The sequence below is a fragment of the Carlito syrichta genome, unplaced genomic scaffold (genome assembly GCF_000164805.1).
Source record: "Carlito syrichta isolate Samal-C Ts95f unplaced genomic scaffold, Tarsius_syrichta-2.0.1 Scaffold308277, whole genome shotgun sequence".
NCBI classification, from domain to species: domain Eukaryota; kingdom Metazoa; phylum Chordata; class Mammalia; order Primates; family Tarsiidae; genus Carlito; species Carlito syrichta.
In genome coordinates this window covers 116,331-139,879 of record NW_007252373.1, presented here as the reverse complement: position 1 = coordinate 139,879, position 23,549 = coordinate 116,331, and the positions used below count along the sequence as shown (strand labels likewise).

Genomic DNA, 23,549 nt, shown 5'->3' with positions numbered 1-23,549 from the left:
CAGTGAGAACATGTGATATTCGGATTTTTGTTTTTGTGAGAGGTCACTCAGTATTATAGACTCTAGTTCCATCCAGGTTGCAGCGAAATTCATGATTTTGTTCTTTTTTATGGCTGTGTAGTATTCCATCGTGTATATGTACCACATTTTTTTAATCCAGTCCTCTTTTGATGCGCAGCATGGTTGTTTCCAGGTTCTTGCTATTGTAAACAATGCTGCGATAAACATACGTGTGCAGGTATCTTTTTTATAGAGTGATTTGTGTTCTTCAGGGTCTTTCACTCTAGTCTCCCTCCACACAGCAGTCAGAGTGATCTTTTCAAAAAGTAGATATGATCATGGGACTCTCCTTCCCCATTCACATCTCCAAGTTAAAATTTCTCATAAGCTTCTTTTTATTCTTTCTATAATATACGAACAAAATCCTAAACGATGGCCTACAAACCCTTGCTTATTGCTCAGCCTCATCTTGAACAATATTTGCCCCCATAGTCTGTTTTATTCACACTTACCTTCTCTCTTACCCATCACAGAACCTACGTACCTGCTGTTTCCTTTACTGGGAACATTCTTACACACACAGACACACAGTCTCACCTTTGCCTGGTAAAATTCTATTTCTTCTGCAATTGTAGCAGATAAGTTTTAAGTTTCCCCCAACTTCCCATATGTTTGTCAGTTTACAACTATATTCTTGCTTTGAACTATTTCCAAGAATATCTGTCAACTAATTAATACTATCAAAAGTCAACATAAGATATTTTTAAACAATCTTATATTTCATTTTTTTTTTATTTGGCTGCTATGTTCCATCTCAGGTTTCTTCTGAAATTTATTCTTTTTTTTTTCTCTGTGGTTTCAAACATTTTTTCATCTTTATTTTATCCTCCTTATGTATATGTTAGTGGATGGTCCTTAGCCTCAAATCTGATCTTGTAAGTAGATGACATGTACATAATAAATTAAATAAATATATGAAAGTGTCTGCAAAAAGTGGGCACTCAATAGCTATTTAATTAATCAATTAATTGGAAGTCAGAAAACCTGGTCTCTAATCCCTGCTCATGCTAACTTTCTTAGAAAGATCAATTTATTTTTAAAATAAGAAGACTAGATAGATAGCAACTTGGAGGCATACAGGTCAAATGTGGCCCATGGACACGTTTTGTTAGAACAACACAGTGTTTGCATAAACTTTTAAACTTGATGTCATTAGGTGGGGTTTATACTTTCTAGTTTGTGTAGTCATCATCACTTCTTACTGTCACACCCCTGATAACTTCACATAAGTATTGTTGGCCCTAAAAGGCATTTGGACTTCAGGATCTGAAGGATTATATAGTCTCTAAGGTCTCTTCCAATTAAAAATAATATATGCCCTTATTTTATGAGAAATACTTATAAAATGATGGGGGAAACTGGATCTAGTTGACATTAAATGTATAGCAAAGAATAACAGTGAGTAAAGCTCAAAGTCAGAGTCTTGGTGCTCTGAAGTACAGACACTAGTCTGGCAAATGTATTTACAGAAAAGGAAATAATGGCTTAATGCTTATAACATCTGGAGACCAGAATTAAAACATAAGGATTAAAACAAACATGTTAAAAATGCTCTCATAATAATAAGCTCAGAACTGCAGGTTATTTGTCCATATTACATAAGACACGGCACAATCTGCCAGTCCTGGCAGCCTCTCCTCACTAACCAGGCTCAGGACAGAAACCAGAGGCAAATGGAAATATATTTCACAAAGAGAAACAGATCTCCCCCTGGCTCTTCTAATCCTCAATTTTGTGAATAAGTTATTTCTTATTTTATCAAAACTCTACTTCTTTCATGTAAAAGCTACTTTAGAAAAATACTAACTCCTGAAATTATTAAAACATCCTATATGTCTCCAAGTTATATATATATATACATATATATTTTTTTTTTTTTTTGAGTTGGAGTCTCACTCTGTCGCCCAGACTGGAGTGCAGTGGCCGCTCCCGGCCACCGCAGCCTCGACCTGCTGGGCTCCAGCGATCATTCCGCCTCAGCCTTCCAAGTAGCCGGAATTACGGGCATGCGCTACCATGCCCGGCTGATTTTTTGATTTATTGTAGAGATGAGGTCTCGCTGCCCAGGTGGGTCTCGAACCCCGGGCTCAGGCAATCCACTCACCTCAGCCTCCCAAAGGCGCGGGAATACAGGCTGAGCCACCAAACCCGGCTCCAAGTTATATTTTTTAAAGAGGATATACCTTTAAAGTCTGAGAAACAAGCTTAATACCAAAACTTTTTTATGTACTGAATAGCCAACTGTAAATTCTTTCATATGTATCATTTTAATTAATTTTATTTACAATCATCTTTAAATTTCACAATTGTATTCCTCAAAAGGTAAAAAATGATCTAAAAACTAGTCCAATCCTATTGTGCAATAGGAGATATTATAAACAGGGATGTGTGAATTTCTAATCATAATTGAATTATCTAAATATGTTTAGCTTATTCAAATATGTCTTGTTATCCAACATAATTTAATTTTTAGATTTAGGACTAGTAGCCTGAGATTCTTGAAGAAGTGAGTCACCACATGAGACCACTGTCATCTACGAGGCAACAGTGTGTAAACTGGTTTATAAGGAAGCATGTTAATTAAAATTCAAATGCTCTTTCTAGAGCAGTTTTCAGGAGTGGTCACAGATTTTTCTCTAAAACAGTATACAAATGCTTTGAGAATGTGATACTGAAGGGAAAATTTATTTCATTCGTTTCCCAAATTTTTATGAGCTAAAAAAATTCTCCTAAAGTTTTATAAGATTTTATTTCCCAAAGAAACCAAGGTAAATAAGAAGTAATTTTGTAGTTATAGGATAATTTCTATATATAAAAAAAAGAAAACTCCAGTAACATGTCCGATAAGCATATGAACATATATTAACCTCACTAATAACGAAAGAAAACTCAAACAGTAGTCAGATATCAATTTCTGTTTATCAAAAAGGCAAAGATACACACACACACACACACACACACACACACACACACACACACACACACACACACACATACTCTCTATACATGAAGAGAAAATCCAATATTAGAATATGAGCATTCATGAACACTGGCGAATCGGCATAACCATTCTGTGAAGTAATTTGTCAATATGCATCAAGAACTTTAAAATATTCATGCTCTTTAATCTAGTAATTACACTTCTAGAAATGTATCCTAACAATCAAAGATGCAGCCAGAGATTTATGTTCAACATCATAAACTACAATGCTACTTATAATAATAAAACCCTAGAACAGCCTAAATGTTCAATGTTCAAAGAATGGCTATATAAATTATAAATTATTGAAGATCTATTATGCAGTCATTAAAATGCCTATTTTTTGAGAAATATGCATCAACATGGGAAACTGTCGACACTAAAATGTTAAGTGGAAAACAGAAGGCCAAATTCCAGGTAACAATAGGATCCAATTCTGTTTAAAAGTATATTTATAAATGTTCTGCTTGTTTATTTGGATGAAGTTTACACAGGTCTATTCAGTTTGTGTAAACTCAACAAGCTGTACACTTACTATTCTTCTGTATTCATGATACACATTAATAAAGCACCTGTGAAATGTTGATTTACAATCTCTTATACATATAACCAGTCCCAAATAATGAGAGGAATTATGAGCAAAAAAAATCATTTTAATCTCCTCAGTATTTTCCTTGGTAATTTATTGCAGTTAGAGGAAGGCCTATCTAGAAAGCAAAAAGGCTTCAAGACTGATTAATAGCTTCATTATTTTTGGCTGGGTTGCCTAGGGCTACATGAACTCTTTGATTTCACTCTCCTTATCTGTGAAATGGGACTACTGTGATTTGGGAATTAAACGAAATTATCTGTATGACTTTTTATTTGTTTATTATTTTAGAGACAGAGTCTTACTCTGTCACCCAGGCTACAGTGCAGTAGCACGATCATAGCTCACTATAACCTCCAACTCCTGGGCTCAAGAAACCCTCCTACTTCAGCCTCCCAAGTAGGCAGGACTACAGGCACATGCCACCACACCTGGCTAAGTTTTTTACTTTTCTGTAGAAATGAGGTCTTACTATATGTTGTCCAGGCTAGTCTCGAACTCCTGGTCCCAAGTAATCCTCCCCTCCCAAAGCACTGAGATTATAGGAGTGAACCATTGCCCCCAGCCTGAATTTTTTAGAATATTGTCTGGTACATGTTATGTGTTCAAACTGTTAGATTGACTATTAAAACTTTAAAAGTACCATTAAACAGAACTTAATTTCTTGCTGAGAATGAGGTTACTGGAAGCAATCACTAGAAACACAAATTTGGAAAGAATATTGTACTACTGTATTAATCCTCTGCCCCACACCTACCTTGACTGAGCAGCAGCTACTGTCATTTCCACACCCTCCTGATACAATCTTTGACCCTCCCATTCCCTAAAGCACGCCCCACAGAGTTCTGGGGCTACCCTGGGAGCATCCTGAGGCATAAACTTCTCATATCTCTATAGGATAATCAAATCTGAAATCTTAAAAATAAAGTTAAAAAAAATTAGGGCAACCCCCTCAGGTCCCCTCCCACTGTGGAAGCTCTTCTGTTCTCTCAATAAATCCTGCTTTAAAAAAAAAAATTAAAATTGCCTTAATTTCCTTCCAGAATGAATCATGAAATCATTTCACTTAGTGGTGGATTGGCTAGATGATTGATTAGATAATGGACTCAGTTAAGAGAGATCAGAAACTGAAAATTTCCACAGTTGACGTTGTTAATGAAGTAATTTTACAGGATACCAGCTATGGGTACCATTTCCTTCCTTTGTTAAGCTTTTGCCTAATATCTAACACTCTGAGGGACATTTTGGATTCAATCCAAGCCTGGAAACTTCATTGCTAAAGTAATAATAACCTCTGTTTCCATAGGTCAAGGATAAATTGAGGTTAGCATCTACTCAATAAACATCCAAAGCCCAAATCTTCCTCCCTGGATGATATTGCCCACAGGGTCACCTCCCCTTTCCTTCCTGCTGCCACACCACAGGCTCAAACTAGACAGGGACAATTCATTTAAGACATACCATCCCTTCAGAAGAGATCAGACTACAGACTGTCACCTTGTCTTTTTTGCAGATGAAGTTTCTACTACATTTACTCAGACCGTAAATCCCAGGCTCTCCTATGTTTCCTCTAAGTGGTAGGTAAAACATTTTTAGACACACTGGAACTTATTAAGACAAATATAGGTTGTCAAAATTGTCCAAAGGGCATGGATGAACTCAAGCTGTTTCCTTTTAAAGGAGACTGGTTTTTTCCTCCTTCAGTCAAACTAACAAGCAAAACTCCCATCTAGAGCTAATTGATTTCTTATCTGGAATGTCTTTACATTTTATTTTTCTTTTATATTATTGATTATGTTAGTCTCTATCTCCAACTATGCCTACCCAGATGAAAATTATTTTTCACTTGTTAAAACTAAATTAGGCTGAGCATGGTGGATCACGCCTGTAATCCTAGCACTTTGGGAGACTGAGGCAAGAAGATTGATTGAGCCCAGGAGTTGGAGACCAGCCTGGGCAACATAGCAAGACCTCATCTCCATAAAAATAAAATAACAAAACTAACTTAAATTATTTTTAACTATAAATGTAATGCTTACTCATTCTTAAATTTAAATGTTTTAGAAAAAAGATAAAATCACCTGAAACTTCCCAGAAATCACTACTGTCAATATTTTGTTCCAAGCGTATATGTAAAATCATTTGTCTGATAATCTAAGAACTCTTCGTTTTTTAAAACTAAAAGGTGACAAAAGAGGCTATGAGGATGCTGGTGAAACAACCAGATTGTTCAGGGACCTGCAGAACATTAGGCCACTGAAACAAACAGAAATTGCAAGGTAGCAATACCTTTTTGTGTAAAGCTAACGTGTGGACATCATATTTTCAAAATATTATCATTATATTATTTATTATGTGATAGATTACATATTATTAATATCTGTTTATATTGATTCTTTTACTTAACATAGTTTTAAGACAAAATACAATATGATTTACTATATTTAATTTACACAAATATTCTAAGCATGCATCTCTAAAAAAAGCAAAAACTAAATTTGTATTTATGACACTTATTAAGGGATAGATTTCTTTTTTTAAAGATCATATCCACCACTTCACATACTTTTTTTGTGGTAGGAACATTTAAGAACTACTCTCTTTAAATTTTCAAGGATACAACACATTATTGCTAACTACAGTCATCATGCTATACAGTAAATTTCCAGAATTTATTTCTCCTGTCTAACTGGAACTTTGTATTCTTTAACCAGTATATTCCATTCCCCTACCCCTCACAAGACCCTGGCAACCACCATTCTCAGATTCTATACGCTTGACTCCTTGAGGGTTCACATATAAATGAGATTACACAGTATATGTCTTTCTGTGCCTGGCTTATTTCACTTAGCATAATGAGACATATTTCTTAACCTAGTGATTCTCAAAATGTGATTTATGAAAAAAAGAACTATATAGAAATTACCTGTGGGACTTGTTAGTAATGGAGATGTTCAGCCCTTAACAAAAATTTAAGAAAACAGAATTTCCAGGTGGGACATTGGCATGGCAGGGAGGAAGACCATAGGAATCTGCATGTTCAACAGGTAATTCATATAATTCATAAACTGCTAAAGTTGAAGAACCACTGCTTTGTCTCTTAATAAACATCAATGGCACTTGGGTTGTTTCAAGAATCAAATCTCAGAGAAACATGTTTACACTTTTTGTGTCACTGTACAGACTTGGCCTATAAAAACTGCAAGCTTAACATGATTTATGAGTGACTATGACTTTCTCCTAAATTGAATATCATAAATAATATGTGATGGGATAAGAAGAATCATATCCTTGCAACCCTAGTTTTCCCCCTCAAAAGAAAAAATCTATTCTCTGGCTAGAAAGGCGGGCTTAGCTCTGGTCATAATGGATTTAAAAGGGGTGGGTACCAAGTTGAAGATAAAATGGAACACAACTTGGATTAAGATTGTGACAGTTGTCCTAGGCCAGAAGCATATTTCTATCCTGACCATAAGCCCATTAGAATAACTATGCAAAGTTTGCACATGAGATTTATTTAAGGGGAAGCTATGATGTTTAGTGATATTACAAAGGAAATTTAATGAGATCTTCTAGAGGCTACACTCAAATTAAATGTGAAAATTTTGGGGAGAATAAACTCCTGAAGACTACCTATACCAACCAGACAACTAAATACCATTTGAGTTCATACACATAAAAAGGAAATAAAATCTACTTTCAGAATAAGTTGGAAATTACTAGTTTCCCTTCAACATCCATAGATGAATTAATTAAAATTTAGAGTCCTTTCTGAATGACAAGATAATGTTAGACCTGGTAAGACTGGCTTAAGGCTTCAGTGCCACACACTAGTCAAAGGATTTGATGGCTCTAGGAATTTGATGGCTGCTGCAGGACCTGTGGTCAAGCAGGCATTGAAACTCCTAGGCTGAACCAACTGCCTCCAGAAACTGGGGAAATCTATACTACAGAAGACTGGAAATAAAGCTGTGGTAAAGTTGACCTTTGGTCCTGTAGTAGCAGTAATTCTTATCAATAAAAAATTAATAACCCATCATAATAGATCCTATTTTTCTACAAAAAAGTACAGGAGTGTGGTGGACTGTGGGTGGACATGGACTGGTACTTCTAGGCCAGATGTACAACTTCATACATCACAGAAGAGGAAGAATGCTCTGATACCATGTTCTTTCCAGAAGGAATATTGCAATCAGACCCCTACCAAGGGGTGACAGAACAAGACTTGCTGTCCCAGAAACAGCCAAGTTCAGTTCAAGGAAGGGTGATTTAAGTCAGCAATTTATACACTATATTGGATTCCATCAGGACCAGCATAAAGCCCCACCCCCCACCCTGGACTTCTCATTTTTTATTAGACTTCTCAGCTCTGATTGCTATAAGGAGAGGATGCCCATCTTGCAGGTGACGACTCAGGAAGAAGTCAGATGTGCTACAGCAATGCCTCTGTCTCTTGAAGATGAATCCCTGTCTGACAAAACTCTAGCAGGTGCAAATTAGTAGGTCACCAGGTCATGGGGTGGGTTGGCCTCCAATATGGCAAGGTAGGCCATAAATGGGATCTTCAGTCACTCACCCCTGGTGTTTTGTAGCCTGGGATGTGGGCAAATAGACCACTGAAGAACCTGACACTGGTCGAGCTTTGGGAGTTGGATATGGTCCCATGCTTGTTTTGGTTTGAGATAACAGAGCTAGCCAGCACCTGCATGGTCCCATAGCCCCTTTACTAAAGTCACGGCAAGGAAAGTACGCCATGGCTGCTCCCTGAGAAGTCAGAAGTCCCAGTCCATATAGATCAATGCCTATGGACCTCCTTAGGCAGTACCTCCAGTTCAACCCCAAAACAAAATTATAGGAAGTATGACAAAAGTTAAGCATACTCACAGAAAGACAAGACAAGCTGCAGATAGCAAGAGTCTCTGAACTACGTTGTGAAATGTAATACTGGGAGCTCCCAGGTTAGTGAAGGGAACTCTAAATGACTGACCAGGGGAAAGTATGGTGGGACAAAATTGATCAGTGTGAGGAAGTCCTCCCCACAGCCCAACCTCTGCCAAAGAAATCCTGCAATTTTGTTTCTTCATCCTGAATCAGTCTTAACAATGGATACTCATAATCCATGATCACATACTGAGTTTATACTACTGAGTATCTGGGCTTCTCAGACACTTTTACAACACCTAATCCTAATATGTAAAGAAAGCCAGATACCATTTGTAATATTATTTGGATTTCAAATCTTATTCAATCTACCCCTTCCAGCCCTTCCTTTGGTCAACAATTACTTTATGTATAAGCCACATCATAACTGCTTTCTTCAAAGGCAGTTTTCCCTAATTAATCCCCCCGACAAGATTACAAACTCCATTCAATGTTCTCACAAAATCTCAGACTCCTCCTGCTTAGCACTTACCATACTGTAATGAAATAATTACTTGAATACAGTCATGTACCACATAATGATGTTTTGGTCAATGATAGACTCCATATATGGTGATGGACCCATATTACTATACTACTTTTCTATGTTTAGATATACAAACACCATTGTGTTACAGTTGCCTTAGTTGCCTTGAGTATTCAGTACAGTCACATGCTATACAGGTTTGTATTCTAGGAGCAATAGCAATACTGTATAAGCCTTACGTGCATAGTAGACTGTATCATGTAGGTATAAATACAGTACACTGACATTTGCACAATGATATCACTAATGATGCATTTCTCAGGACATATCCCCATCATTAAGCAATGCATGACTACAATTATTTGTTCAACCTCTAAATCCCTCAATAGACCGTAAGTACTGTGTCTGACTTGTTTATGGCTACTGTTTTCCCAGTGCCAAGCACGTGATAGATGCTGAATAATATCTACTGAATGATAATAGACTACCTAAAGATGAAAATCAATGTACATTTCTCACTAAGGTGCTTTCCACTTTATTTAAGCTATGCATACTTAACCTCAACTACTACTTCTAAAGATAATTATAGTTTACAATGTTTAACAGATATTGTTAACCTTTAATTTTTCATCCTACTCTAGTCTATGAAAGAGTGAACAAAAAATGGTAAGAAGTTCAAAACAGTATTTACCTAAAGTAAAAAGAATCATTTTGTAGACTGGGCCTGCAATAAAAAAAAATGGTAACTAAGTAGTTCTACAGTGACCATGGCTTCAGTTAAATGATATCCAATCAAGGCAAGATATGAGTATTAAACATTCATGAGCTGCTCAGAATATTATGAATTAATCAGCACTTCCTCATTTAAATGTTTAATATTTAATACTAGTGCTTCCACAATCTCTTGGAATTATTACACTTTGCTATGTCTCTTACAACTGAATAACAATAGAGTTGATATATACTGTCTTGGAATTCTTGTTATAGAATTGTAACAATTGTAATGCATTAAGCTTTCAATAAAATTCTCAACACATTTGTCTCAGATGCAAAGAGATAATAACAGCAAAAACCCTCATGATAAGCAAAAGTAAGTGCTTGCGAGATGTGATTGCCTTTCATCCATGATGAATTATTTGCAGAAGCTTACTAAAAATATGGCTTTCATGAATTCCCCTAGACAAATGTAAGTAATATGCTAAAGGCATTTTAGGTAGTACAAAGTATTAGTGTTTGCATGTTAGCCTAGTAAATCTTCTAAACACTAGCTGTGGAAATAGAATAATATCCCCCCAAATGAGTTCACCCATTCCAAATCCTCTCAGGCATCTTAAAACTAATGTTGGCATTTAAAAATTCAACAACAGCCATGATGCTTTATTCTTATATATACTCTATCATTCAAAAATCGCAAGGAAACTAACTGTGACTAATTTTCAGTCCCTTTAACCTGAGCAGAAAAGTGCCTTTGTGCATCATATACAAACCAGTAACGATTATAGGTTGCGTAGTACTCTCCCTCCACCAAAAAAAATCATATATTGAATTCTCTCAGAATGTGATGTTATTTGGAGATAGGATCTTTACAGAGGTTATCAAGTTAAAGTGAGGTTATAAGGGTGAGCCCTAATTCAATAAGACTGGTGTTCTTATAAAAAGCGGAAATTTGGACACAAAGACAGATCTGTATAAAAATAATGCAATATGAAGAAACACATGGGGAAAAAAAGCCATATACAAGCCAAGGAGAGAAGCCTGGAATAGATAATTTCTTCACAGCCCTCAGAAGGAATCAACCCTGCCTTAGGGATTTCAGACTTCTAGATTGCAGAGCTGTGAGACAATAAATTTCTGTTAAGCCACTCAGTTTGTGTTACTTTGTTACAAGCAGTCCCAGCAAGTGAACAGTGACATAGTAAAATATTGTGTGTTACAAAGGAAATATTCCATTCATAAATATAAAACATGTATTTCCCAGTGCAGATGCAGTTTGATGCTAGTGCATATAATATACAAATATAAGAAATTATCATATATTATATAGTAAATGTTACTTCTTACAATGTTAATGATACTTAGGATAGTTATAGTTGCAATGGCATTTGTTCCTCTGAAATTTCTAATTTTTTCACATTAATATAGATTTTTTTACCATGAAAAGGCCTTTTTCCTTTTCCAAAATAAACTAATTTTGTCTAACTACAACAAAGAAGGTATAAGATCTAATGATTTTTATCAGATAAATGACACTACTTTTCTTTCAGTAATGAAATTTCAGAAAAGATACATAAGGCACTGAATTTATACTTCCATATCAAAATGGCAAGCAAAGGCAATTATATCAAGCTTTTAGCACACACGTCTTAAAGGAAACTATATTTCCTTAGTCTATTCAGGTTACTATAACAAAATGCCATAAACAGGGCAACTTACAAGCAATAGAAATTTCTTTTTCACAGTTCTCCAGATTAGTAAATTCAAGTTCAAAGCACAGGCAGTTTTGTTATCTGGTGAAGGCCCATTTCCTGGTTTATAGATGAAACCTTCTCTCTGTGTCCTCACATGATGGAAGGGCTAAGTAGTTCTCTGGAATCTCTTCTAGAAGGGCACAATCCTACTCATGAAGGCTTCACCCTCATGATATAATCACCTCTCAAAGGTCACACCTCCTAATACCATCACCTTGGGGATTAGGATTTTAACATAAGAATTTTTGGAGGACAAAAACATTAAAAACACAGCACATGTTCTCTAGATGTAGTCAAATGGATAATAAATAACATTATAATTTAATTAGATTATATAAAATGTACTATACTCTAAAGTAAAACTTCAAGAAATGCATTAGTGTATAAATAAATGTAAAGTAGAATGACTAATAAATTAATTCATGATAAATGATTAATAATAAACTAACATTATGAAAAAATTAGCAATATGGAAAAGACATACAATATCAAATCTAGATATGTTTTTTTTAAATGGTTTCTGAAAGTTTGCCCATATTTATGTAAATATATGTATTTTAAAGATAAATACCAAACATCTCAGGCATCAAACAAATATTACTAAGTAATTTTAACATTGCTTTGCTTAGTTTTCTAAACATATGAGGGGGGGGACTCAAAAAAACCTGAAATTTATTTATAAAAAATTGTGCATTTATTCTTACATGTTTAAACTTGTCATCTTCAAAGTACTCTCCATTTGATGCAACACACCTGCTGAGATGCTTTTTCCAATGCTAAAAACAGTTTTTGAACTCATCCATTTTGATGCTTCCACCATTTTTTGTTTCACCTCTTCCACATCAGCAAAACATTTCCCTTTGAGGACTTTTTCATCCAGTGAAACAAACCAACAAAAAAGTCACTTTGGGCAAGATCAAGTGAATAGGGAGGGTTTTTTTGTTCAAAAACGGCTGAACACTCAGTATACTGAGGGCAAGTACACTCATAAATAACCCATCATATAATGGGCAATGTGTTGAAAGAATCTCCAAAAAAAAATAAACTGAAACCAAACACAGCCTCTCACAACAATGCTAGCTGGTACATTGATGTAGGTGGGTCCCTAGAATACTTGCCTAGTGAAGGAAGCCTGCATTACAAGGGGCCTGCCCTGCAAAAGATAATTCTGGTTTTTTTGGGGGGGAGGACTGCTCCTTCTCATTTCCTAGTGCCTTCTACCACCAGACAAAAATTCTGAATCTTTTAATTTCTATTTTTTACTTAAAGACATTTTATAAACAAATATAGTTTTTTGCCATGAAGACATATCCTTTCCTACATTGAATAATTCCATGATGACCTATTTTCCATTCTGTATTAAAGATACTGCTGAACATAAAATTTGGGTACATAACATTGAAATGTTGTTCATAAAAAAGATCTCCAATGCTTTGCACTATAACTGGAGCTGTTTTCGTTATTGTTTTTGAAAATTAGTGGGTTTTCCAGTCCTCTCTCATGTCTACCAGCAATCAAATCTACTAGGAATTTGACACCACTTATACTAACCACTTAACTTACTAACAGTTAATAGTCAAGTACATTTAAGTATGAGCAAGTAACATATACCAATATACTGTCTTTGAATTATATCTAAACAAAATAGGAGGGGAGAAATAAAATTCTAGAGAGTAAACATGATATTTTTGAAGGGAAATAAATACTATGTTCTTCAATTTAAATCTTGCAATTGCCTTATTATATAATAACTACTTTGGACAGTGCGCATATCACCAAGTTATAATGCTAAAAAAACACACTTAGCTGGGTAGGAGGAACATTCATGTCCATTTTTTCTGTGGAAGCCTATTTTTAAGATCTTCCTTTCACTCTGGTATCCTACTACTCACTGCAGTTGGGTTAGCCTGAACTTTTCTTACAAAATCTTCCAACACCACTTGCCGTAAAAAGATTTTCATTATACCCTTTGTGGTTATATGATTTAGCTCTCATAAGCATCTATTTTTACGCCTTCTTCAACCTGAGCCCCTAAATTACAAAGTCTAATGGACTTATATTCACATATTCAGATATCGGTTCTTATTTTGGGTGGTCAAGCATCCCTTTATTATCAAGTTAGGCCTAAGAAAATAATTTAGGTTGGATGCTATTGATATTTATTGCTTCTTTTTTTTAAACAAGATTTATTGAGAGGACAGAAAAACTCCCAGAGTGGGAAGGGGCCCGAGGGGCTTATCTGATACTTATCGCTTTTTAGGCTTGTTTAACACCAGTGGTTTTGCTGCTCCATTTTGTTTTGATTTTGCTTATTATTTGGGGGAGCTTTAAGGCAAGAGAGGGAGGAATACAAGAATCAATGAGAACCGCAAGTCTGATTCTTCATCTCACTCACCAGTCTATCAAGTGAGGACACAGGAAAATGAAGCATGTAAGCTACATACAACCCCCTGTGATTCTTGACTTTGCAGATACACTTCAATATTAATTTTTAAATAAATTTAAAGTTATTTTTAAATGTTATATTTTTGCTACTTAAACAATCATGAGCTAACAACTTTCATTTTCATTTTCCAACTAAAATGTGTGTTTCTTCTGTTACATTTATGTAAACCTTGCTTTAAACTTTACTTCAATATTTCTCTCTCATTTTCTCTCTCTCTCTGTAAACTTTACACTATAAGAATAAGAAAATCTCTGGGGTCTTGAAAAATGTTACTGGAGATGACCTTAATGCATACACTATATGAAGTAAATGGAGACATACAGAGGTAGTATCTTCCCTACATAAAGCATTATGGAGATGTGCACTTAAAAAAAAAAAAACCCAAATACCGATACTCAAAAGGTTGGTAAGTTATTTTATTAAACCATTTTCTCATTTACTCACAAGGATGCTGAACAATACTATGTCTCTTATACTCATAGAAGGATAAAGAAAATATTTTGATAGACTACCCTTTGCTTTTTGTTATTCATTTCATCTTTAATAACTAGAAAATGACATACTAACACAAAAATAAACTCTGACCTTGTCAAAAGGCACTTCTCCCCTTCAAAGTGTTCATTATTGCATGCCATACTCTTCTTTGTCACAGTCACCACTCCCAATTGCCTTCTGGTGGGGCCTAACCACTACTGCCTGGTTCCTCCCTTTCTCTTTCTCATGTCATGTGTTGATTCAAGCTCCAAGATTCCTGCTGACTTCAAAGGGAGGTTTGCTCCAAGATCAACACCATCACAGAAAAATCATGGCAAGAAAAGGCTTCCCACAGAAGACAAACTCTTGAAAGTATCCTAAACTCATATTTATTGCAAACAGTTTGTTGAAAATGCTAAAATTCCACCCTACCTAAAACTCATAATAACAGGTGGAATGGTTATCTTTTTTGTTGTTGCTGTTGTTTGGTTGGTTTTGGATTCACATACATAGCTTATTGCAACAGAACATCAGAAGGAATCAAGGCAACTTAGATAATGTAATTCAGTCACTAGCAGCATTCAGTTTCTTCCACAGTTTCACTAAAAGCAGTTCTAATGTACTCTTGACAAATCACATTTTGGCAGTGCTGATATTTTTTAGGCACTGATTGGGGGGACTATATATATAAAAGAGAATTGTATATAATGTTATATATAATTATACAATTATATATAAAGAACATTAAATATGCCAATCTAATACCAAGTAGGAATGGAATCTCAATTAGTGATGTAATAAATTTGTTTTGTTAAAAGTAAATTACTAAAACTCGCCCATTTATTTTTGTTTGTTTGTTTGTTTGTTTGAGTCGAGTCTCACTCTGTCACCCAGACTATAGTGCACTATCATGATCATGGCTCACTGCAGCCTCGACCTCCTGGGCTCAGGTGATCCTTCTGTTTCAGCCTCCAGGGTAGCTGGGACCACAGTTGCGCACCACCACACCTGGCTAATTTTTAAAAATTTTCTGTAGAGAAGAGATCTCACTATATTGCCCAGGCTGGTCTCAAATTCCTGGGCTCAAGCAATCCTCCTGCCTTGGTGCTGGGATTGCAGGCATGAGCCACCACACCCAGCCCAGTTTCATGTAACTCATATCCTATTTCTGTCTCTTCTAGTTGTTAAGTACAATTACTAAGTATGCTATAGTGACAGACACCTAACCAAACACCTTGGAAGAGAATGGTATATTTGTGTATGTGTGTGTAAGTTTAGTGTAAGTGCATGCATAGTACGTGTGTGTGTGTGCATGAGTTATTTACTCCCATTTTCCTTTGTTGGGAAAAGACTTCAATACATTTTCCTCATCTTTTCTTGCCATCCACCAACAATCATTTCCCAATTGTAAGCCATCTGAATTATGGTCTTAGCAACACTGGTACAGAGCAAAACACATATGAGATATTAGAATTACCAAACACCCTTGAGACAAAGTTCTGGCATGAAATCTAAAAGATGTACATTTAGACACACAATTGATATATTATAAACAAATGTTTAATTAGAGTATCAAAGTGCTTACATCTGGATAGGCAAGAACTGATTTTTGTGTCCTGGTAAGTTAAAACAAAAATGGTGAGTTATAAATCTGTATATAGGCTATATATTCAATATTTCAAAACACAGACAGAAATAAATATCTTCACATATTTTTATCTTAATTTTTAAAAAAGAATAGCAATGTTTAAAGTCTTAGAAAACAAAATTAGCAAGATATTTCTAAAATAAAGTTTTTTAGCTATAAAGAAAGCCAGGCACATCCTTTATAAGACATGTTTTAGCTAATGCCAGATCATTTCTCCATTAAAAATAGCAAAGAATACCAGTCAATTGCTCAGGTCTGGTGTTCAGATCACAAAAGTAGATAAAACAGAAGTCAGCTGCTTATACTATTCAAATACCATTATCATTGCATTCAATTTTCAACATCATAACCACAAGGTAGAAATCCTGGGTTCCAGTCCTACCTATGCCTAACTATGGAATCTTTAGTAATACAACCAATTTTCTTCAATCCCAGTTTAACAGAAGTATTCAATGACATACAACATATTGCTCAGCTCAAAATCTTTGTGTCCCTATGGTATCCCAATGAGATGTTTTAATATGTTTCTGTGAACAGTTACTGAATCCCCTTCTCTAAAAAAAAAAAAAAAAATTTTAAATAGTAAAAAAATTCCTACTAAAGTTTGAGGTTATTTTCTCCAACGACCCAGGAATGGATATGATTTGGTATATCCTTATGATTCTGTATCAGCCAAAATAAAAAAAAATTTCTACTCGATGATATTCAATGTGTATTTTCAATTTTAGAATTCTCTAGTTCTAGAACAATATCTGCTATTATCCCTTTGAATATTGTATCTGCCTTCTTTGCTGTACCCTGGATCTCCTAAGATCTCCTATCCTGATATAAGATAGTGTTGCTGGTGTTACTTTCTTGGCTCAGGTTTCTGACAGTGAGTAATGCACATTAAGGCCCCTATCTGCATGTAAAACATTTTGGCTTTGGCTTCTCTCAGGTGACCTTGTTCCTGCCCAAGAATCAAGACAAGAAGCCTACTTCCATGTCACATGGTAAATTCGTTGGGCAGAGATTTTATGGTAATTATGCAGGGACAGGAAAACTCCATCCCACTTCAGATCTTGTGCTGAGAGCTCAGATCTGTCTTTCTTTTACATATGGGGGCCTGAAGTCTTGATTCAGAAACTAAAAATCTCAGTTCCTAAATAATATACTAGGTCCAGACATCCTGGAGGCCACTGTAGTTTCCATTCCATTAAGCTACTAACTAGTAAGTCATCCTCTTCCCTGGCACCTAAAGATTTCTCTTAATTTGTTTTGAGTTCAACTACACACTATTTACAGACTTTCTGCCATATGTCACCTAGAACTTAATGTTTGTGAAACAGTATCAGGGTTTTCCCATCTGCATGTGCCCTCAATCTACCACTATATTGATATTCCTCATAGATCATAAAGCGCTGCATCCCAGGTGTTTTCTTGGGTACATTCAATGATTCAGGTGCAACATCAGCTCCACTTGCAATGCAGATGGCAGTCATGAGAGTCCCTCTTCTTTCTAGAAAAGCTGCTATCCGAAATGAATAACTTCCCTGAAAGGTGTGCAACCATGGTAAAACTTATTTTAATGCTAAGTATTCAATAAAGAAAACAAAGCAACAGCATTGGTGAATTACTCTCCTGAAAAGGAAAGAAAAGGCCAGAATAAAGCTGAACGGAATTTAAGAAACATGACCAAAAAAATGAGAGTTCTAATCAGTACAAGTATATCCCTACAGCATAACTTCAGGATATAATAAAAAATAATCTTATGAGAAAATCTCTCCTTTCGGCAAGTTTTCAAAACTTTTTAATTAGGAATCATACTGATATACTATAATCTTTGGATAGAAGCTTGGTTAACAAGGAGAAGTTGTAAAAGTGTGTTAGGCTTTAAAAATCGTGTTTACATCTTCTCCCAAAAGGGGTTATTAGCAAGGATTTAAGAAGGCTTAGAAGTGCTAAAATTTCAATGTAATCTTGAAAAGGAGGTAGATATGCTAAGGATGAAGCTGTAGATAGAAAGTACTGTTTTCCTGGATGAAAAATAAAGAATAGAATCACTGGAGTGTTAAAAGAGAACTGTCCTGGCAACTTTACAACTTGTGCTTAGAAATGACAGTCAAAGGGGACCATGAAAAAGAAAAAAGCAGGGGGAGGGATGAATGGATACTTTTGATGTCTTGGGATTGTCTAAACCATAGAGAAGATTAACAATTCATTTTTGAAGCACAAACACAGGTAACAGGAGACTAAGAATTTTACCATAAAGCAGAAAGGAAAACTGGCAGTGTACAGAGAAGGATAAATGGCTCATGTTACACAGATATAATTGGAGGGACACTGGGGTGTTTGCCTTGGCTTCATCAAGCCATTTTCAGTGAAAATATTTCTGGAACTCAGATCCTTTGAGCTTAAAAAAAAAAAAGATTATACTGAAATCTGTCTCAAGTGAAAAAAGATCTTTTCAACTTGTCTCAATACTCCAGAAGAAAATTAAAATGTGAAGGAAAACAAATTATTCCTTTTATCTGCAATTTGCTGAACAAAAATGAATCAAGTTGCAGTAATTACCTAAGGGCTTGAAACTAGAAAAATAAGTGCCCTGGCTTTTAACCACAATAAAAAGTTACCTAATTCTAAGGGGGTTGACTCAATCCTAACAGCAGTCCTTTACCATGTATGTAATACTTTATAAAACACTGCCACATGTCTAAGTGAACATTCTTGGCAATCTTGCAACAGAAAGAAAGCAGAGGTGACTTGCTTGCCTTTTCGTGAATCAAGACCCATGAAAGTTAAGTTCCTTGTCTTGGCCAGGTGCGCGCACGTGCGTGCATGCATACACACGTTCACACACAGTCAATAGCAGAACCTTGTGATGCCTGCACTTCCACTTGTGACCCAGTCCTTCTGTAATCCCCTACAGAAATCCCCTCCCTTTGAATGCATCTGTATTCACATGTATTTGAATATTTTCAGATGGGCCTTTTTGGATTTCACAGTCATTCCTGGATTTTTGACTAAGTGATGCTCACATGTTTGTGGGACAGAGAGGAAACACATTAAATCTGCAGAAAATCCTCATGATGGCAAAATATGTACCTTAATAGCACATTTGAAAAAGCATTAGTAACAGTTTGAAGGATAATAACATATTGTTCAGTTGTCTCCCGAGTATTAGAAACACTAGAATACCACGCACTAGACATGATATGCAGCTATAGACTCAGACCTCTCACACTCCCCTTGGCAGACCCCACCTCTCCCAAATTTGGCTTTCCTGGTCTGAACATCCAAAGAACGCAATGTGTGTCATATGACAAAAATGAGCTCTGAGGCCCTGGGGACTGTTTGACACCTAGTTCCTAACTCTACCAATCCTAACCCTACCAACCTAAGGGAAGGAACTTAAACTATCTGTACCTTAGTCCTGGACTATATAGTTGACAGTATACCTCACTGTGTTCATACAAGGATTAACATTAAAGCAGGATAATGCATGAGAAATTACCAGAAATGCTGGCGTGAATTAAGTACTCAACGAATATTCCCTTCCTCTAAGAATGAATGAAACACCCTTCACTGGCAATTTATGGTGTGCATTTATTTGTTCTTTTACCACAAACAGGACTCAATGACAGTCATTGTTCTGAAACTAAAAACTCTTGCACATATTTGAAACATGGCTTCCTACTTAAGGAACATTAGTAAGAGCCACAGACTGATATTCCTGAAACGGGAATTCAAGTCTGATTTGTGACTAATTTTCTGCAAATTTGAAGAAAATTCATGTATACTACAGAATGCTTCTGGTCCAACATGAATGAATCAGCCTCATAGGTAGTATTCTACCATTCACTGTCCTCTTGGCCAACCAACCATCATCTCCCCTCCCACCAAAGAGCAGATAGTGGAAAAATATGTTTGAGGGCCTCAATGTGTTTGTGATGTCAGTGAGTGAGTGTGTGTGTGTGTGTGTGTGTGTGTGTGTGTGTGTGTGTGTGTGTGTGTGTTTGGGTGGGTGACTGGTCAGAGCTTGTGTTTGAACAAAGGACAAAAGAGGGTCAGAAATTGTATGTCATTAGCTATAAACAAATGACTCAGAAATAAACTTACTAAACTGAGGTTAAAGTATTCTAGCTTCTCTATTGCTAAACTGAAAACTGCAAAAATAAAAAATGCTAGACTTTGATTTTAGAAATGACAAGAGCCTTACAGACCATCTAGTCCAAGAAAAGGATGTCTAAAGCTATTTACTTCCTCTACAGACAAGAAAAATAAGTTGGAAATAAGATTTGTTCAAAGTCACACAAACCTCAAATATGCAGTCCAGAAATTCTGCTCCCTTCCCTTCTGCATTGATTAGTGAATTATCATGAACATTTTCCTTCTTCTAGCCACACTTATTCCCTTTGGTACCACTTACATGCAGGTGATACCCATATTTATATCCCTGCTCAGAGATCTCAATAGAATTCCAGACTTTTTCAATACCTACCTATCAGAAATTCCCACACGTGTGTCCAACAGTCCCCTCAAACTCATCATGTCCCAAAGTGAGCTACTATCTGATACTCTGCCCACACTTTTCTTCTTGCAGTTTTCCCCATCACAATAAACAACAATGCCACTCCCCCAAGATACTTGAGCCAGAACTCTTAAAGTCAGCCTGACTCCCTGCTCTCTTTCTTACCCACATTTCACCTTCAACAAATTCAAACCTGATGCCACCATGGTCTAATTCATCACCATATTGTTGCAGACACCTCCTAACTGGTCTCTCTGCTTCTTCCACTCTTGACTCTACCCCCACACCCTATGTATACTTCTCTGGCAGTTCGTTCTCAATTCAGCAGCCAGAACAATCTTCTTGATAAGAAGAAATTAGATGATGTCTCTCCTTGGCTCCAAACCCTTCCAAAGATTCCCTTTCACTCAAGTCCTCACAAAGGCTCGTGAAACTCTTCATTATTGGCTTTGTCCTTCTCCCATTTTTCTCAACTTCCTCTACTGTCCCCCTCCAGACATACTGTCCATGTTTACTGTGACTCAAATACAGACACAGCTTCTATGTACTTACTGTTGCTTCTACCTGGAAAATTCTTCCTCCAGAAAGCTGCAGAGTTCACTCCCTTATTTCTTTCAAATCTTTACTCAAATGTCATCTTTGGAGGGGAGGGGGACTTCCTCCCCACCTCCCTACTTCTGCACTCCATATCCTCTTTTCTTGCTTTATTTTTATTCTTAACATTGTTTATCTCACCTAACATACTATATATTTTATTATTTTCTAACTCTCCCCATCTTAAATGTAACGTAAGGGTAAAAAGTAGCTGTCATATTTGGTGAGTGAATGAATAAATCAATGAATGGATAGTAGAATCCTCTCTAAAGAAGACTGATTCCCAAAGCAGAATTAAAATGACTGCTAAGGAAAAAAATTAAGTTTATATTAAATATACTACATAACTTTATTGATTTATGAGTGCATATGTATGTACATGTGTATATTTGCTGTGAAGATGCCTGTGAATAAGCAAGGCTAAAACTCTCGTCTGGCCCCCAGAGCCTTCCTAGAAAAAAATTACTGCAAAACTATTTCCAGAAATTAGAAATGGAAAAGCCAATTAACTAATAAAGAACACTGTCTTAAGGTGCTTTCCTCACATATAAGATAATTTTACTCTTCAGAAATCACTAACAAGTTGGGGCAAAATTTTATGGATAGTTGGTGTTTTGGGGAGGTATATGTGCACAAGAGGAATATGTAAATTGTGAGGGTAGATAAATTTTTATTTTTTATTTTTTTGAGTATGAGTCTCACTCCGTCGCCCAGACTGGAGTGCAGTGGCACGCTTCCAGCCACTGCAGCCTCGACCTGCTGGGCTCTGGCACTTCTTCCACCTCAGCATTCCAAGTAGCTGGAACTACAGGCGCATGCTACCATGCCCGGCTAATTTTTTTGATTTATTATAGAGACACAGTCTCGCCAAGTTGCCTGGATGAGTCTCGAACCCGCGGGCTTAGGCAATCCACTTGCCTCAGCCTCCCAAAGTGCTGGAATTACAGGCTGAGCCACCAAGCCCAGCCGATAAATTTCTTCAAACATGACTATGGAGTATGTGTGTGGTCAGCAAACTGCTAATGAACAGAGGTTTTAAAATGTTGCTTGTGCAAGAAATACAATGGAACACATACCTGTTATAGACTCCCGTGTTCTTGGCTACTAAGGTCAACAATGACAATTATGAGAGAAAACAGTTTAAGAAGGTACTCTACAATGTTCTTCTAAGTCCTAATGAAATACTAACCTATTTTTTCCCCAAACTGTATCTTTTTTGTATACTTTAAATTTGAAAGAATTCAGAACTGATCTTTAAAAGTTATTGTTGGCAATAATCATCTGAAAAATATTGTAATCTATTTTTGCTTGATCCATATAACAACCAAACCAAAGCTTAAAAATCAGCCAACTAGCCAGGCATGGTGGCTCATGCCAAAGTGTAATCTCAATACTTTGGAGACAAAGACAAGATAATTGCCTAAGTCCAAGGGTTTGAGACCAGCCCAGGGAACTTGGTATCTCTAAAATAAATCAAAAAATTCGCTGGACATGGTGGCACGTGCCTGTAATATCAGCTACTGAGGAGACTGAGGCAGAAAGTTGCCTGAGCCCAGCAGATGGAGGCTGCAATAGCCGTGAGCATGCCACTGCATCTCAGCCTGGGCAACAAAGTGAGACTCTGAGTCAAAATGAGAAAAAAAATAATCAACAAACTGATGAATTTAGGTTTTACCCCATATTTCCAATCATTCATATTTTTATAGTAACTAATAAAAAATAAAATGAACAAGATAATATCAAAAAAGAAATTAAATTAATTTATTAGTTCACTCATGCACAATGGAGAGATGGTGTTGTCATTGTACAAGCTCAAGAGCAAAGCAAATACAAACATAATGTGCTGCTGCTGAACTAGTTTATTAGTAGTAGCAGTATTAGTATAACTATTTAGTTTTTCTTTGCTTTAAAAGACAAAAGCATCAAAGTTAACTCAGGATCTTGAGTCCAGGCTCTAAAACTCATGGTTGTGGGTTGGAATTCTGCTCTGCAACTTAGTAGCTCTAAGACCTTGAGAAAATCACTTAATTCTCTTCATGCTTCATTCTTATACCTATATAAGAGTATCATTTCAAAGAGTATCTTATACCTATATAAGAGTATCATTTCAAAGAGTTGTGAGAAGTAAATGATACAATGTACATAAAATACTTTAATGGAGTGTTTAGAAATAGGAAGCATGAAGTAAATATTAACTACTTTTTAGTGACAGTAGTACTTAAATTCTGAGTCCCCCCAAACGACGTTGGAAGGTCTCTGACTCTCTCCTTACCACCACAAATAAAAATGAGCTCTTAATTTAGAGCTCCCATCCTCTTCCCTGCTCACTACTATCCATCATTAAACAGCATACCTACTCTCTCCACTCCTCAT

At 36.1% G+C, this 23,549-nt stretch overlaps 1 protein-coding gene across 1 annotated transcript in view; it reads right to left on the bottom strand.

Annotated features, from left to right (window-relative positions):
- The window catches only part of RELN (reelin), a 534,724-nt gene that overhangs the window by 482,084 nt on the left and 29,091 nt on the right, over nucleotides 1–23,549 (bottom strand). The window lies entirely within an intron of this gene.